At 50.3% G+C, this 19,457-nt stretch overlaps 1 long non-coding RNA gene across 1 annotated transcript; it reads right to left on the bottom strand.

The window, feature by feature from the left end:
- Nucleotides 1-323: 323 nt before the first annotated feature.
- Nucleotides 324-3,733, bottom strand: LOC147979389 (uncharacterized). The gene is made up of 2 exons (XR_015599706.1): nucleotides 2,737-3,733; nucleotides 324-612 (listed from the first exon to the last, which is right to left on the bottom strand). It is a non-coding gene; the product is annotated as an uncharacterized LOC147979389 (long non-coding RNA).
- Between the last annotated feature and the right edge of the window lie 15,724 nt (nucleotides 3,734-19,457).

Genomic DNA, 19,457 nt, shown 5'->3' with positions numbered 1-19,457 from the left:
GCGTGATCCTAAATTTTTTTTTAGTGAAATTTGAGAAGAGAAGAGTCAAAACTCTACGTCAGGATGCCTTACCAGAGAGATGAGGAGACTGGGAAGTAAAAAGAATTCCTAAACTCTCCGATATATAATTCCTAAATGACTCAAAACATTTTTCTAGACTCAGCAAGGGCTGCTAAATACGATCAAGCAGTGGGGTCTCCTAAGGTCGGGGAAGGCTCTGATACCAACTTGTAACGCCCTCGATGCGACTATAGCTCCCACGTGTCGAGGCACGACTTAGAGACATAATCGCACTGAAGGCATATGTCGCAAGTGAGGTAATCTTCACACAACCCATGTAATACATAAGGGAAAGAGATACATAGTTGGCTTACAATCGCCACTTCACACAATTACATGAATAAAACATTACATCAACCAAATACACTCATGGTCCGACTACGGAACCAAAATAAAAGAAGAACCCCAAAAGCGACAAAGGTCCCCGATCGACCCCAACTGGGCTCCACTACTGATCCACTAGAACGGAACAACACAAAGCGACAAGATCTTCATCGAGCTCCTCCTTGAGCTTGGTTGCGTCATCTGCATGGACTCATCGGCACCTGCAAACTGGTTTTGGAAGTATCTGTGAGCCACAGGGACTTAGCAATCTCACACCCTCGCGATCAAGACTATTTAAGCTTATGGGTAAGGTAAAGGTATGAGGTGGAGCTGCAGCAAGCGACTAGCATATATGGTGGCTAACATACGCAAATGAGAGCGAGAAGAGAAGGCAAAGCACGGTCGATAAAAGTATGATCAAGAAGTGATCCTAGAACAACCTACGTCAAGCATAACTCCAACAACCATGTTCACTTCCCGAACTCCGCCGGAAAGAGACCATCACGGTTACACACGCGGTTGATTCATTTTAATTAAGGTCAACATCAGGTTTTCTACAACCGGACGTTAACAAATTCCCATCTGCCCATAACCACGGGCATGGCTTTCGAAAGTTCAAATCCCTACAGGGGTGTCCCAACTTAGCCCATCACAAGCTCTCATGGTCAACGAAGGAATAGACCTCCTCCCGAGACATTCCGATCAGACTCGGTATCCCGGTACAACAAGACATTTCGACAGGGTAAAACTAAACCAGCAACACCACCCAGATGTGCCGACAAATCCCGATAGGAGCTGCACATATCTCGTTCTCAGGGCACACCGGATGAGCAAGACGTCGGGTAAGCCAGCCCAGAGTTGCACCTGGTAGCCTCGGACATCGCTCAGTTAGACCAACACTCAGAGGAGCACTGGCCCGGGGGGTAAAATAATGATGACCCTCAGGAGCGCGACTCCCAAGGGAAAAGAAAAGGCTAGGTGGAAAATGGTAAAACCAATGTTGGGCATTGCTGGAAGAGCTTTACTTAAGGCGAACTGTCAAGGGGTTCCCATTATAGCCCAACCGCGTAAGGAACGCAAAATCCGGGAACATAACACTGATATGACGGAAACTAGGGTGGCAAGAGTGGAACAAAACACCAGGCATAAGGCCGAGCCTTCCACCCTTTACCAAGTATATAGATGCATTAATTAAATAAGATATATTGTGATATCCCAACAAGTAAACATGTTCGAACAAGGAACGGTATCTCCATGTTCCAACAAGGAACAAACTTCAAACTTCACCTGCAACTAACAACGCTATAAGAGGGGCTGAGCAAAGCGGTAACATAGCCAACCAACGGTTTGCTAGGACAAGGTGGGTTAGAGGCTTGGTTTAACAATATGGGTGGCATGACAAGCAAGTGGGAGGTATCGCAGCATAGGCATAGCAAAAGAGTGAGCATGTAGCAAAGCAAAGATAGTAGTGATTTCGAGGGCATGACCATCTTGCCTGAAATCCCACAAGGAAGAAGAACGGTCCATGAAGAAGACAAACGGACGTAGTCGAACGTGTCCTCACAAACGCGACGTAACCGGAACCAACCCGAAGAAGTAAACACCGAAAAAGAAGCACACAACATAGTAAACAACCAACACATCAACATGGCATGATGCACAATCAAGTATGATGCATGTCCGGTTTAATGAAGCATGGCATGGCAAAGAGCACAAGCAATTCTACAAAATGAATGGAGCTCAATATGCAACGGAGTTGCATATTGAAGAAAACACCACAACAAGTTATTTAGTTCGATCTTGTTTATGTACCCAACAATATTAAATGTTGTTAAGCATGGCAAGAGGTGAAACATAAAGGGATTATCTATCTAACCAATTTAAATGGATCTAACTAATTGAAATGAGGCCGGATATAGCAAACAACAAATCCGGTAAATCCCCATATGCATTAGTAAATTAATGCAAACAACAATTTAAACATTTTAATTGTTGTTATCATGATGTGCATGACATGAACAAGTTTATGCAAGGTTTTATGACAAGGGTATCAAAAGCATATTATGAAGCATTTGTCATCGTGGCGGAAATGAAAGGGGTGCCACGGCGACGATAACGAAACGGTGCCACGACAACGTTCCGGTTCTGACAACTCATTTAGAACGTCGGTGCAAAAGAAAGTGTGGCGGGAGCGTGCAAAAGATGGTGGGGTGATCCCGATTACCGGGTTCCCACGAGTCGACGGCATGGCAACGAGGAGGAACAACTAAGGTTCACGAGCGAAAACAACAACCAACCATGCATCTCATACACACAAGCATTCGGTCCACGAGTGTCGTCTCGGGGTTATACCTTCGGAGCGTGCAAGCGGGATAGTTCTCATTCAGTGCAAAATAGAGGAAGTAGACGTTCTCGGGACGGTTGTAGAGGAAGTAGTGGTACACGGCGACGGTGGTGGAAGTAGTGGTTCATGTTTCGTAGATGTTCGGGGTCACGGCGAGGAACTTGACGTCCACGAGGCCATCGAGGGTCGACGGTAGTGGTACATAGTTTCGTAGATGTTCGGGGTCGTCGGTAGATGTACTTGTCGCATCGTTGTGGCCTCCAGGTACTTGCCGAAATCCACATCGGATGTGGTCGTATAGATTTGAAGACGAACTTGGCGCCGAAGTCGAACTTGGCGGTCTTGATGAATCTGATGGGGCATCGAGGGACTTGCCAAGGCCCTGCCTCGAGAGGTCAACGGAGGTGCATGGAGACGGAGAGATGGTGTTGCGTGGCTGCGGGCACGCGATGGGTGATGGGGTGGTGAGGTGACCAGAGGTGCGAGGAGGGGGATCCTGGTCGCGACAAGAGAAGGCAGCGGGGCGACGGCAACAGAGCTCCCACGGGAGGCCGAGAGGAGCGACGAGGAGGCGGAGCAGGTGGCAGGTGCGGGCAAGGAAGCCTGCAGGAGGTCCAGGGCGAGCAGAAAAACAGGGGAGGCGGCAAGATGGCACTGCGGCAGGAGGTGAGCACGGACAGGAGGGGAACGGGACGAGGGCGGAGCCGGCCCGGTCCGGTAGCAGAGACAGCAGGGACGGGAAGGACATGCACGGCGGCCCCGGTCACCGGCGGCCAGCGATGCAGAGGACTCAGCCTGGCGCGAGCGGGGAAATGCGTTGGTCGTGGAGGATCTCAGGCGTGGCAGGGCCGCGGCGGAGTGGCGTCGAGGGCGAGCCGGGTCGATGGCGACAATGCTCAGAGCAGGTCGGACCCGGTCACTGGAGACGGGAGAGCGACGAAGGAAGAAGGGGATCGATCAGCGGCTCTCCCGTCTCGATGCGTGGGGCGTGCGTGTGGCGGCGGCGTCGGGAGGGAACGAGGGAGAGAGGTGCGCGAGGGAAATCGGGCTAGGTTTAGAGACTGCAGCGGGGCTGCTGGGCCTTAGAAGGCTGGCTAGGCCTAGGTGGGCCGAGGGGGGGCAGGGTGGCCTGGCTAGCCGGCCCAGAGGAGAGGGAGGCTGCTGGGCTCTCCACTCCCTCTCTCATATTACTTTAGCAGAAAAGACCCAAAAAAAGAGAGGAAAAGAAAGAGAGGTTTAGGAAAAGATTTTGGACAAGGGGATAATTTTCCCGAACTCGCAAAAATACGCTTGTTCCAAGAAAATAGAAAAAACCAAGATTGGAAGATGTAAATTCAAACTCATTTGAATTTAATTCAGATGGGTTTGAACTAGTACTAGGTTCTAGGAGTTTCCAAAAATGTTGATAATTTTGGTAGAGCTCCGGAAAATGATGAAAGAATAAATGGCAAGGTTTGAGGTCAAGCGGTGAGATAGCAAAGGCATGGGGAAATTTGCAAGTGTGTTTTTGGTGATTCCATAATAATGGATTATTTTATAATAGGTCCACTAATATCGGGAGGATATATTATAAAGAGAAGTCATCCTTCCCTCGATTTAAATGGATCGAAGATCCATACGATTTATTTAGTTGAGATGCAAAATATTTATGAGATGATGGCATGATGACATGATGCAATGCACACGATGACATGATGAAATGCAACACGCAAGCAAATGACATGGCAACGACAGCGAATAACTGGAAGACACCTGGCGCATTGGTCTCGGGGCGTTACAACCGTCCCTTGGCAACTTGGGTTATATTGGTACCTGTACGCTTAGCTTATCTGGTGTGCCCTGAGAACGAGATATGTGCAGCTCCTATCGGGATTTGTCGGCTCAGCGGGTGGTCTTGCTGGTCTTGTTTTACCATTGTTGAAATGTCTTGTAACCGGGATTCCGAGTCTGATCGGGTCTTCCTGGGAGAAGGAATATCCTTCATTGACCATGAGAGCTTGTGATGGGCTAAGTTGGGACACCCCTGTAGGGTTTTGAATTTTCGAAAACCGTGCACGTGGTTATGGGCAGGTGGGAATTTGTTAATGTCCGGTTGTAGAGAACTTGACACTTAACTTTATTAAAATGCATCAACCACGTGTGTAGCCGTGATGGTCTCTTCTCGGCGGAGTCCGGGAAGTGAACACAGTATTTGTGTTACGGTTGAACGTAAGTAGTTTCAGGATCACTTATTGATCACTTATAGTTCACGACCGTTGTGTTGCTTCTCTTCTCGCTCTTATTTGCATAAGTTAGCCACCATATATGCTTAGTGATTGCTGCAGCTCCACCTCACTACCCTTTTCTACCCATAAGCTTAAATAGTCTTGATCTCACGGGTGTGAGATTGCTAAGTCCTCGTGACTCACAGATAATTCCAAATAGTTTCAGGTGCCGATGATACCAGTGCAGATGACACAACTGAGATCAAGTGGGAGCTCGATGAAGATCTTGATAGTTGTTTTGTTTCGTTTCCTGCTGATCAGTAGTGGAGCCAGTTGGGACGATCGGGGATCTAGCATTTGGGGTTGTCTTCTTTTATTTTGGTTCCGTAGCTGGACCTTTGAGTGTATTCTAGATGATGTATGTTTAACTTGTATTTGTGTGAAGTGGCAATTGTAAGCCAACTCTTTATCCCTTTCTCATTCAGTAGATGGGATTGTGTGAAGATTACCCCTCTTGCGACAAACCTACCATGCGGCTATGCCTCTAAGTTGTGCCCCGACACGTGGGAGATATAGCCGCATTGTGGGTGTTACATAGCCAGAGGAAGTTCGTAGGCATTCTTGTCCATCCATTTGGCAAAGGAAAGAGCCAAACAATCAAAGCAGCAAATGGATGTCGTCGAATGAGTAAAATATGCAATCAACATGCTCACACAATAAAAGGCAATTGAAATATGTGACAAAGCATGCACAAACACTCTAGCATCTATCAAGCAATTGGCGATGACTAGGTCATCTATATATGAGTATATTGACTTAGGAGTCAAATGGGAACATTTGATCATAGGTCATACTCATCGTTTAAGCACAAGTGGGGTTACCACTTTTACATAAAGCATTGTTGTGTTCACACCATTAGAATTGCTTTAGATCGACTCTTAGAGTAAATCTCCCCCTAGATGTGATATCCCCCAAAGAGGGATGAACTAACCTTGGGTTTTGTCGATGATGACTTCATGTAGATGTTGAAGATGTGGATGCTCAATGTTGGTGTAGATCATTTGGAGCAATCCTTTGGAGTGAGTTGCACTTTCAATACCTAGATGGGTTAGTCCCACATGGAACAAACAAGGATATCCATAGGCATAGTGTGAAGTTCACACAAGATGATGCCCATGAAAGCATTAGGTTACCTTTTCCCTTGTCTTACCAACAAGAGGGTTTGTGACACCTTGAACTAGTGCAAGATGTGGAAGTTGTTTGCACTTGTTCTCGCCAAAATGATATAAATGAAGTATGTTGGCGGAGTCACCCTTAAGAACTCGCTAGTTTTTCTTCTTAGGAGTCCACACCATCTTGATGGGAATCCTTGGAGTTGTAGTCATACTTGATGAAGTAGAACTTGATGTAGTCTTGGGAACCCAGTTGACCACGGCCTTGGGAGCTTCTTCAAATGCATCAATATCCTCTTGAAGCTTGTTGAGGGAGTCCTGGATTAGGGGGTCTCCGGACAGCCGGACTATCTCCATTGGCCGGACTGTTAGACTATGAAGATACAAGATTGAAGACTTTGTCTCGTGTCCGGATGGGACTCTACTTGGCGTCGAAAGCAAGCTAGGCAATACGTATATGGATATCTCCTCCTTTGTAACCGACCTTGTGTAGCCCTAACCCTCTCCGGTGTCTATATAAACCGGAGAGTTTTAGTCCGTAGGACACAACAACTACAACATACAATCATACCATAGGCAAGCTTCTAGGGTTTAGCCTCTCTGATCTCGTGGTAGATCTACTCTTGTAACACCCATATCATCAATATTAATCAAGAAGGACGTAAGGTTTTACCTCCATCAAGAGGGCCCGAACCTGGGTAAAACTTCATGTCCCCTACCTCCTGTTACCATCCGGCCTAGACGCACAGTTCGGGACCCCCTACCCGAGATCCGCCGGTTTTGACACCGACAGTGGTGCTTTCATTGAGAGTTCCTCTGTGTCGTTGCCGTTAGGCTTGATGGCTCCTACTATCATCGATAGCGATGCGGTCCAGGGTGAGACTTTTCTCCCCAGACAGATCTTCGTATTCGGCGACTTTGCACTGCGGGCTAATTCGCTTGGCCATCTGGAGCAGATTGAAAGCTATGCTCGGGCCATCAGGTTAGATTTGGAAGTTTGAACTACACGGCCAACATCCATGGGTACTTGATCTTCGACGGATTCGAGCCACAGCTAGGCGCGCCGCACTGTCACGATGGGTATGACTTAGCTCTGCCACCGGACGGTACCCCAGAGGCCGCGCCCGCATCAGCTCCGACCCTTAGCTCGGAGCCAATTGCGCCAATCGAGGACGGGTGCCGGACTCTCTTCCGGACCCCGAACCATCCGCGCCCCTGCTAATCGAATCCGATTGGGCGCTGGTCATGGAATTCACCGCCATGGATATCTTTCAGCACTCGCGCTTCGGCGACATTCTGAATTCACTAAGGTCTCTCTCTTTGTCAGGAGAGCCCTGGCCGGATTATGGCCAATAGGATTGGGATGCGGACGACGAAGAAATTCGATGCCCACCCACCACCCACTTTGTAGCCACTGTCGTTGATTTAACCGACATGCTCGACTTCGACTCTGAAGACATCGATGGTATGGACGACGATGTAGGAGACGAACATGAAGTAGCACCTATAGGGCACTGGAAAGCCACCTCATCGTATGACATATACATGGTGGATACGCCCAATGAAGGCAATGGCGACGGGATAGCGGAGGATGACCTCTCCACGAAGCAACCCAAGCACCAACGTCAGCGGCGCCGCTCTAAGTCCCGCCAAAGAAAAAGTGGTGATACCAGCACAGGAGATAATAACACCCCGGATAGCGCCGAAGACAACAAAAATCCCCTCCAGCAAGGTTTAGAGCAGGAGGATGAAGGAGCCAGCTCTCCTTAGAGAGCGGCTGGCGGAGAGGAGGAGGATGACAATTCCATGCCCCCCTCCGAAGATGAGGCAAGCCTCGGCGACGATGAATTCGCCGTACCAGAGGATCCCGTCGAACAAGAGCGCTTCAAGCGTAGGCTTATGGCCATAGCAAATAGCCTGATGAAAAAGCAGCAGCAGCTTCAAGCTGATCAAGATCTGCTAGTTGACAAATGTACTGAAGTCCTCGCGACCGAGGAATATAAACTCGAGCGTCCCTCCAAGAGTTATCCAAGGCGCAGGTTACTACCCCGACTGGAGGAAGAAGCGTATGATACGGCTGATCGGGCACCTCGTGGCCGCGATAGAGAGGCATTCCAGCCAAAAGCTCAGCCTCCACCCCAACACCATCCAAATAAAAAGGCATGGGAAGATACGCCAGACCTGCGAGACATATTGGAGGACAAAGCAAAGCATTCAAGATCGATCTACGGATCACGAGGGCGCACCACTCTACGAGACGGTAAACATCACGCCGGAGATAGTAAAAGTAAATCCAGCTGGGCCGAACACATCGGGCAGGCCCCATTCGAGCTGCGTCGCGATATATCCCAGTACAGAGGCGCCGCACACCCCTTATGCTTCACAGACGAAGTAATGGAACATCAATTCCCAGAAGGTTTCAAACCTGTAAACATTGAATCATACGACGACACAACAGATCCCGCAGTATGGATTGAGGACTTCTTCCTCCACATCCACATGGCCCGCGGTGATGACTTACATGCCATCAAGTACCTCCCACTAAAACTCAAAGGACCAGCGCGACATTGGCTTAATAGCTTGCCAGTGGACTCCATTAGCTGTTGGGAAGATCTGGAAGCCGCATTCCTCGACAACATTCAGGGCACTTATGTGCGACCACCAGACGCCGATGACTTGAGCCACATAATTCAGTAGCCAGAAGAGTCGGCCAGGCAATTCTGGACTCGGTTCCTTACAACGAAAAATCAAATCATCGACAGTCCGGATGCGGCGGCCTTAGTAGCTTTCAAGCACAACATCCGAGACGAGTGGCTAGCCCAGCACCTTGGTCAGGAAAAGCCGAAATCTATGGCACCTCTCACGACCCTCATGACCCACTTTTGTGCGGGAGAACACAGCTGGTTGGCTCGCAGTAATAACATATCAAAGAACCATGGTACCTCAGATACCAAGGACGGCAATAGCAGGTCACGTCGCAACAAGCATAAGCGCTGCATTAACAGCGAAAGTAATGAGGATACGGCAGTCAATGCCGGATTCAAAGGCTCTAAACCCGGTCAGCGGAAAAAGTCATTCAAACAAAGTATGCCGGGTCCGTCCAGCTTGGACCGTATACTCGATCGCTCGGTTCAAATACATGGCACCCCAGACAAGCCAGCCAATCACACCAACAGGGATTGTTGGGTGTTCAAGCAGGCCAGCAAGTTAATTGCCGAAAACAAGGAGAAGGGGCCGCATAGCGATGACGAGGAAGAACCCCGGCAGCCGCACACTTGAGGACAGAAGAGGTTTCCCCCGCAAGTGCGGACAGTGAACATGATATAAGCAACCCACATCCCCAAGAGGGAGCGAAAGCGTGCGCTCAGGGACGTATATGCGTTGGAGCCAGTCGCCCCAAAGTTCAACACTTGGTCCTCCTGTCCGATCACTTCGATCGCAGGGACCACCCCACTAGTATCCGTCATGGCGGATTCGCCGCACTGGTCCTAGACCCAATTATCGACGGATTTCACCTCACTCAAGTCCTTATGGACGGCGGCAGCAGCCTGAACCTGCTTTATTAGGACACAGTGCGCAAAATGGGTATAGACCCCTTAAGGATCAAACCCACAAAAAGGACCTTTAAGGGTGTCATTCTAGGCGTAGAGGCCCACTGCACAGGCTCAATTACACTGGAAGTGGTCTTCGGATCCCCGGATAACTTCCGAAGCGAAGAGTTAATCTTCGATATAATCCCGTTCCGCAGTGGTTATCACGCGCTGCTCGAACGAACCGCATTTGCTAGATTCAATGTGGTACCACATTTTGCATAACTCAAGCTCAAGATGACAGGACCTCGCGGAGTTATTACAGTCAATGGAAACACAGAGCGTTCTCTCCGAACAGAGGAGCACACCGCGGCCCTTGCAGCAGAAGTGCAAAGCAGCCTCTCAAGGCAATCTACCAGTTCAGCGTTTCAAAGCCCGGACACCTTCAAGGGCGCTCGGGGCAATCGGCACATAGACCGCCTGGCGCGATCTGAGCTCGCGTAGCAATACGGCGGCTACTCCAACCCCAGCCAACGACGATATTCGTGCCGCGCGTACATAATTACGCATTAAAAATACCATGGGCACAGGTGGGGAGGGGGGCACAACTACGGCACGCCCCAAGACGCGGCCTAAACCGCACTAGGGGCTTCCCGTTTGGTTATTTTTCTTTTTCTTTCAGCACTTTAATCTCTGGAAACACCGTCCAACAGCTCTATTGACGAACACATGATACAACAACCAAGGAGGCAGACAACTATGGAATTCCCAGGTTGATTACAAATTTCATATCATTCCTCAGCTCGCCCTTGGAAGGGACATGGTCCTACTCTTTTGCTTATTGCACTATCTGTATCACTCTGCTTTAATGCAATTTTTTAATATACAATGCATGACATTACAAATATTATTGCATTTTTGTTATATATATATGTGTGTGTGTTCATTAATGACGCCTTGCAACCATACACTCTGGTACGGCCAATGCACCAGGGGCTTACGTACCCAAAATATGGTGCGAAAAGTCTGAACACTTTCACAAGTGCGGCACCCCGAACTTATAGCATTATATGCATCAGCTCCGAATCATGTCTTTGGTCAAATGTTGGGTTTGCCCGGCTCCTATGTTTTGGTACCTTACGTTCCGCTCTATCGGCTAAGGTAGCGGTAGGAGAACTACTGCGATTGTGCCCCGGTTCTGTCGGGCTGAGCACCTCAGTAGAGAAAGCTAAAACTGACTGTCATGATAAGGCGAGAGACTGGTCGCTGTTCGGCAAGGTTTTTCGAGTCCCTAAAGACTTATGCCGCTTAGGGCGAGGGGCCGGCTCCGTCCGGCTTACAGGCGTGTATCACGCCCCGAATTCGGCCTTCCGAATACCAGGGGCTTCGCCGAAATTTAAAATTATAGAATTCGATGGCTAAGTGAGAGTGATAAAGCATTTTTAGTCCGGTGACTTGTTCGTTGTGCTGAGCACCTCCCTCGAAGGACCCAAACATGGGAACAAGATTGCTCAGGTTTATCCCAAACACCCCAGCACTCGTGGCATGGGGGCAGAAGCTGAGGACTAGCCATCTCTCAGATTGGATAAACAGCCAAATAGAAGGTAATATTTTAAATTCACACAAGCGTTCCACAGCGAATATGATACAACTTTTCATACATACAGGACAAAACGAGCAAGTCTCATTCAAATATTACATTTTGTGAACACTCATCCATGATAAGATGGGCGCCCGGCAGAACACCCTCGTTGTACATCTCGGGGTGGCGGTGCTCCTTGCCCTCCGGCGGCCCCTCCTTGATCAGCTTCACGGTGTCTAGCTTGACCCACTTTGTTTTTACACGGGCGAAAGCCCGGCGTGCACCTTCCATGCAGACGGATCGCTGGACGACCTCTAGCCGTGGGCGGGCATCTACAAGCTGCCTCCCCAGGCCGAAGAAGCTGTTCGGAAGGGCGTCGCCAGGCCACAACCGGACTATGAAGCCCTTCATGACCTGATCGGCCGCCTTATGTAGCTCGACCATCTGCTTCAGCTGGTCGCTCATTGGCACCGGATGTTCGGCCTCAGTATACTGAGACCAGAATAGCTTCTCCATCGATCTCCCGTCCTTGGCCTGGTAAAATTGTGCGGCATCGGACACACTGTGGGGCAAATCTGCGAATGCTCCTGAAGAGCTCCGGATCAGGGTAAGTAATCGATAATTTACTTTTACATGCTTGCTTTGCATATAGAAAGCCTTACCCGCTGCTATCCTCTTCATCGCGTCGATCTCCTGAAGGGCCTTCTGGGCCCCGGCCTTTGCACTCTTCGCGCTCTCACGGGCCGCGGCAAGCTCAGACTCTCGCGTCTTCAAGTCAAGTTCCAACGCCTCATGCTTCGTCACGAGAGCCTGGAGCTCTTGCTGCACCTCGCCCACCCGAGCCTCGTGCCTCTCTCGCTCGCTGCGCTCCTTGGCCGCTGTCTCTTCGGCCTTGGTCAGCGCTTGCTTCAGGGTCGCCACCTCGGCCATGGCCCCTGGCAAAACATACAATGATCCTGTCATTCTGCAATCGCGTCCTTTCTTATATATACATATATCTATAGACGGGGTATTACTTACCCTTGTTCTCCTTGAGCTGCCTCTTAGCAAGGCCGAGCTCTTTCCGGGAGCCCTCGAGGGCCTCCTTCAGTACGGCGACCTTCGCAGTTAGTGCGGCGGACGTCAACAGCGAAGCCTGCATATACATATTGACATACTTACATTAGACTCCTACGATATTATTTAATCCTCTGTTCGGCTTTTCTTTGTGAACACCGAACAAAGCATCAGGGGCTACTATCTATGCGGTAATATTTCTACTACATTTCAAACACACTTACCTCGAAGCCTGTTAGAAGGCTAGTACAGGCTTCAGTCAATCCGCTCTTGGTGGACTGAACCTTCTGTATCACCGCACTCATGGTAGTGCGGTGCTCCTCCGCGATGGAAGCGCTGCGAAGAACTTCCAACATATTGTCCAGTGCCTCTGGATGGACAGAGGTCACCAGCACAGGCGTCTCACCCCTCTTAGAAGGAGACAGCCTGCCCGAGCCCGGAACTGCTGGAGGTTCCGGCGCGGTGTTCGGCTGAGGGCCAAACTCGAAGCTCTCAAGGGCCCCCTCCCCTCTGCTCCCGGAGTCCGGAAGGTCGCCTTGAGGCGCCTACGGGACTGTCTCCCCTCGATCTGGTGCCTCTTGAGACAACACCTCGGCATCGTCGGCGGGATGAGGGGAGGTGCCAGTCGGGACTGGATCGCTATCCATGTCCGACGAACCCAGGGAGCCATCCGATGATACCTCGATATTGGCTCGTGGCGGCCTGCGTAATTATGTTCGGTGATTAGGATAAGCAATGCGACAAAGGAATACTATGGGCTACTTTGGTATCAGAATACTTACGATCTCCCCTGGGGCTTGGCCCTGGGCAACCACTCGTCTTCACTTTCGTCGGCAGCGATGGAGCTGTCCGGAAGGAGAGTCCTTCCCTTCTTGGACCCTCCGGCCTCCCTAGTTGGGGCGGCCTTCCTTATCTTGTCTCCCCCAGTCGGTGGGGGAGCCTCTTCTTCCTCTTCCTCATCTTCGGGGGAAGAGTGCGCCGCAGAGTCGTCAGATGGTGAGTCCGACAATGCCTGGCATCGGGACCCCTTTTGAGCTCCCTTGGCCTTCTTGGTCTTCTCTGGCACCTTATAAGGGGCCGGAGTCAGCATCTTCGTCAGAAGAGCGTCTGCGGGGCCTTCGGGCAAGGGAGTCGGACACTCAATCTGTCCAGCCATCTTCTGCCAGTCCTGTCAAAATTATGGGAGTTTAAATCCCGCATAGAGTCAATCTATATAAAAATAAGTATCCTGTGAAAGGTAAAACAACTTAGCGTGCTGGCTTGGCGCTTCGCTCTGAATCCGCGATCCTCAGTAATGGGGGGAGGGACCTCGGTGCTCTTGAACAGCACCCTCCAGGCATCTTCATGAGTCGTGTCGAAGAGCCTATTCAGAGTTCGGTGCTACGCCGGATTGAACTCCCAGAAGGTGAAATCCCGTTGTTGGCACGGGAGTATCCGGCGGATGAGCATAACCTGGACTATGTTGATGAGCTTAAGCTTCTTGTCCACCATGTTTTGAATATATGACTGGAGTCTGGTCAGCTCTTTTGAATTACCCCAGGACAAGCCCTTCTCCTTCCAGGAGGTGAGCCGCATGGGGGTGCCAGATTGGAACTCGGGGGCCGCTACCCTTGTGGGGTCGCGCGGCTCGGTGATATAGAACCACCCCTATTGCCACCCCTTTATGGTTTCCACAAAGGAGCCCTCGAGCCATGTTATGTTGGGCATCTTGCCCACAATGGCGCCTCCGCACTCTTCCTGGCGGCTGCCCACCACCTTCGGCTTGACGTTGAAGGTCTTCAGCCATAGGCCGAAGTGGGGCTTGACGCGGAGAAAGGCCTCGCACATGACGATAAACGCTGAGATGTTAAGGATGAAGTTCGGGGCTAGATCATGGAAATCTAGGCCGTAATAGAACATGAGCCCCCGGACGAAGGGATGCAGAGGGAATCCCAGTCCGCGGAAGAAATGGGTGAGGAATACGACCCTCTCATGGGGCCTGGGGGTGGGGATGAGTTGCCCCTCATCTGGGAGCCGGTGCGCGATGTCGTCGGGCAGGTATCCGGCTCTCCTCAGTTTCTTGACGTCTCCCTCCATGATGGAGGAGACCATCCACTTGCCTCCCGCTCTGGACATGGTTGGAGAAGGTGGAGATGGAAGTGAGGACTTGGGCGCTAGAGCTCGAGTGTGTGGGAGAGGATGAGCAGATGAGGAAGAAAGCGTGGATAGAAAGTTGAATCCTTATCCCTTTATATGGGCGGACAAAACTAAGCATCCCCACTTGCCTGGTAAAACTCGCTAATCCCCCAAGCACCGTAATTAATGGCGCGGTTGGGTTACACACGCCCGTATTGATGAGAATCCCGTAATAAGGGGACATGATCTCTGCTTTGACAAGACGTGTCGAAAAACTGCCTCATGTTATGTGCAGGGCTGGTTAAAAGAAACAGTTCGAATAATCACCGAGCCATGACGTAACGTCATGTTGCCAAAACAAGCTAGCGGATTAGGTCTGCGAAAACATTATTCTCTCTACGGTGGAATGTGGAACTTATTTTGCAGGGTCGGACACTATCATCGTATTCAAAATTTTCTGTGATGTATTCGGAGAAGGAACCCGCCTTGCAATGCCGAAGACAACTGTGCGCCGGACTCATCGTCATTGAAGCCTGGTTCAGGGGCTACTGAGGGAGTCCTGGATTAGGGGGTCTCCGGACAGCCGGACTATCTCCATTGGCCGGACTGTTAGACTATGAAGATACAAGATTGAAGACTTCGTCTCGTGTCCGAATGGGACTCTACTTGGCGTGGAAGGAAAGCTAGACAATACGTATATGGATATCTCCTCCTTTGTAACCGACCTTGTGTAACCCTAACTGAGGGAGTCCTAGATTAGGGGGTGTCCGGATGGCCGGACTATACCTTTGGCCGGACTCCTGGACTATGAAGATACAAGATTGAAGACTCCATCCCGTGTCCGGAAGGTACTTTCCTTGGCGTGGAAGGCAAGCTTGGCAATATGGATATGTAGATCTCCTACCATTGTAACCGACTTTGTGTAACCCTAGCCCTCTCCGGTGTCTATACAAACCGGAGGGTTTTAGTCCGTAGGACAACATACACAACAATAATCATACCATAGGCTAGCTTCTAGGGTTTAGCCTCTCCGATCTTGTGGTAGATCTACTCTTGTACTACCCATACCATCAATATTAATCGAGCAGGACATAGGGTTTTACCTCCATTGAGAGGGCCCGAACCTGGGTAAAACTTCGTGTCCCTTGCCTCCTACGACCATCGGGCCTAGACGCACAGTTTGGGACCCCCTACCCAAGATCCGCCGGTTTTGACACCCACATTGGTGCTTTCATTGAGAGTTCCTCTGTGTCGTCGCCATCAGGAAGGATGCCTCGCCCCGTCTTTAAAGACGGCACCGTTGCTAAGGGAGCTTTGGTTGTCGGCCAAACCCTCCGGCTAGGTGGTTTTCTTATGACCGCCTGTTCGGCTTCTGCGACGACGATGACCTCTTGAGCCGTCGAAAACAATCTTCATGTCAGCTCGGAACTCGCCGAGCAGTTAGATCCAATGGAGCTCTCCTCCATAAACAAGCTCTTGGATCGCTTCGCCGCCCTGGGAGTCGCTACGGATTACGACCAGATTGGGCCTAAACCCGATCTGAGAGAGATTAACTCTCCCCAAGTCACCCATCACGTCACCGTGGTAGAGGGACAGTGCGGCGACCCTTCATCTATCTTAAGGACTCGCTACATCCGGATTCCGGATCCCTCCAAGCCGGATACCCGCGGAGGGGAGGATATCACTCAAGACCTGAACTTAGAGTCAGGCGACGGGATGGATTCATTGGACAACATCCAGGAATCCAAATTTTCGAGTTCGGAAATTCCTCGGCCTCTAAGCCTCAGATGGGGTGAGGCTTCGGATTTAATTCCACCCACCCACACCAACATACGTGATGTATCCAAAATCAGGCAAGAACCCGATGAAACAGTACATCATTACTGGGCCAGATTCCTCCTGGTTAAGAACAGGCTAAGGGACTGCCGCAAGGAAGACGCGATCTCAATCTTCTGCAATAATTGCACAGACAAGGGCATACTCAACGCCATAAGTCGCCGTGATATTACACGCTTCGCTGACTTGGCGTCCATTGTACGAAAGTACTATGCGATGGAAAGTGCCTAGAAAACCGAAATAAAATTTTGGGACAATCCGGCCCTGAATACAAACCCAGTCCGAAATAAAAGGGTGCATCATCAACAGACACCCGGGTCAAGCACTAAAAAAGCAAAAACCTTCTACAGGGCATGGAACCATACTGGAAGAATGGCTTAATGGACCCTGTAAAATTCACAGTACAGAGGACACCACACCAACTCACAGCCTCAGACCATGTTGGATACTCCGGCAGGCGGCCAAAATTGGCGAAAATCTCCTAATTCCGAAGGCCACAGAAAGCCACCCCAGAGACACCAATACGGTATTAATAGTCTTCGAGACTTTCGCATCAAATAATATGTGAAAAAGGACACTCCGCAGCCTTGCCGAAGTCTACCAAGTAGCAACAATAAACCCATGGAGTGACACGGCTATTACCTTTAACGCGAGTGATGAACCTAAATTCCGAACAGCCCGAGCACCAGCCACATTGGTCCTCAGTCCAATAGTGGACGGCTTTCGTCTTACCAAGGTACTCATGGATGGCCGCAGCGGATTGAACCTCATTTATGAGGAAACCCTTCAAAAAATGGAATAGACTGGAACCACATTGAGCGAAGCAGCACAACCTTTAGAGGAATAATCCCGAGTCGGGAAGCGCGCTGTACAGGAAAAATCACACTAGATGTGGTGTTCGGCACGTCGGATAATTACTGGTCCGAAGAGGTCACGTTCCATGTGGCTCCGTTCAGCAGCGGTTATCACGCTCTGCTAGGGCGAGAAGCGTTCACAATCTTTCAAGCAATACCCCATTACGGGTACATGAAGCTCAAGATGCCCGGGCCTAACGGGATCATCACTCTCGCTAGTGATCCGGACATAGCACTCCGCACCGAAAACAAGACAGCCGCACTGGCCCTCAAGGCACTATCCGAAGCCCTAGCGGCTGAGGAACTGACTGCGCTGCGCTCTACGGTGAATAGGGATGATGTGGTACTCGACAAAAGATCCAAGTCCACCTCCTTTAAACTGGTGGACGAAATAGTCAAATTCCAAGTCCATCCATCGGACCCCAATAAAACAACTTTCAAAATCGTGATTCTGACAACCTTGGGCACAGTTAAACCCTGATGTAGACGCCGCACTGCGAGAGTTCCTACGAGAGAACTAGGACATTTTCTCCTGGCACCCTTCAGACATGCCAGGAATCCCACGCAGGCTGGCCGAGCATAGCTTAAATATCCAAATAGGATTCAAACCTGTCAAACAGGCTCTTCGGCGTTTTTCCGAACCTAAGAGACAGGCCATGGAATTATCACACCATACGGCCCATTCTGCTTCAACACGATGCCCTTCGGGCTCAAAAACGCTGGCGCAACATATCAGTGCATGATTCAGACATGTCTGGCAAGCCAGATCGGCAAAATAGTGGAGGCATATGTAGATGATGTGGTCGTCAAAACAAGACATGTTAAATCTCTAGTAGACAACTTGAGGCTCACATTTGATAACCTCCGAACATACGACATCAAGCTCAACCTGGAAAAATGCGTTTTTGGCGTTCCAGCCGGAAAGCTCTCGGGCTTCATTGTATCCGGTAGAGGAATTGAAGCAAATCTAGCCTAGATCCGAGCTCTGTCGCAACTGGATATCCCAAAGGACCTCAAACAAATACAAAAGTTAACCGGATGCGTGGTGGCTCTAAGCCGCTTTATCTCCCACTTGGGAGAAAAGGCCCTACCCCTTTACCGCCTCCTTCGGCGCACCGAACACTTCAAATGGACGGATGCAGCCACGGCCGGACTCGATGAAATAAAAGCCATACTGGCAACAAACCCAATCCTGGCCGCGCCAAACATTGGTGAACCAATGGTATTATACATTGCAGCAACACATCAGGTTGTAAGCGCAGGGCTCGTCGTCGAACGAGAAGCGGACGGACACAAATTCCCCCTTCAAAAGCCGGTCTATTATGTGTCCACTGTCCTCACTCCCTGCAAATCACGGTACCCACATTATCAAAAGATTGTGCACGCGGTATTCATGGCATCCCAGAAGCTACGACACTACTTTCAAGAGTGTTCAATAACAGTAGCCTCGGAAGTACCACTTAACGATATTATAAACAACCGTGACGCAACAGGCCGGATTGCAAAATGGGCCATTGAGCTCCTCCCATTCGACATAACTTATAAGCCACGGCGAGCCATCAAGTCGCAAGTCTTGGCCGACTTCGTCACAGAATGGACGGAGGCCGAACTCCCTAAAGAGTACGACACATATTCAAATTGGATCATGCATTTCGACGGCTCCAAGATGCTGGCCGGACTGGGGGCTGGCGTCATTTTGACGTCCCCCACAGGAGACACAGTTCAATACGTACTCTAGATTATGTACACAGACTCCAACAATGCAGCCGAATATGAGGCCCTTTTACATGGTCTCCGGATGGCAGTATCCATGGGCATTCAACGCCTAGAGGTGCGCGGGGACTCGAACCTCGCAATATCCCAAATAAATGGAGACTTCGATCCCAAGGATCCAAAAATGGCAGCTTACCGCAATGCCGTCCTAAAAATGTCAGCTCGGTTCGAGGGGCTTGAATTTCACCATATAGCCCGGGAAAATAATCAGGCGGCAGATGTCCTGGCATGTATCGGCGCAAAACGCGATGTAGTCCCCCCCCAACATCTTCTTGGAAAGGCTGTTCAAGCCATCCGTAGTATGGGAAGGGGAGCCGAACAATAACAGCCCGGACCCAACCGCACTGCCCGACACCGAACATTCTGACACAATCGGAGGCTCTGCCATTGAAATAACACCTTCAGCCCACGTAATAATGGCCGTCATCGCCCCGTGGACAGAACCATTCCTCGCCTACCTTACTAGGCAGGAACTCCCCGAGGACCAAAATGAGGCACGCTGCATAGTGCGGCAATCCAAAGCCTACAGAGTCCACGAGGGAGAGCTTTATAAGAAAAGCACTACAGGAGTCCTTCAAAGGTGCATCTCCGAAGAGGAGGGGCGGAA

The sequence above is a fragment of the Triticum urartu genome, chromosome 3A (genome assembly GCF_056163025.1).
Source record: "Triticum urartu cultivar PI428250 chromosome 3A, HENAU_Tu73, whole genome shotgun sequence".
NCBI classification, from domain to species: domain Eukaryota; kingdom Viridiplantae; phylum Streptophyta; class Magnoliopsida; order Poales; family Poaceae; genus Triticum; species Triticum urartu.
This window is presented reverse-complemented; position numbering and strand designations above follow the sequence as displayed.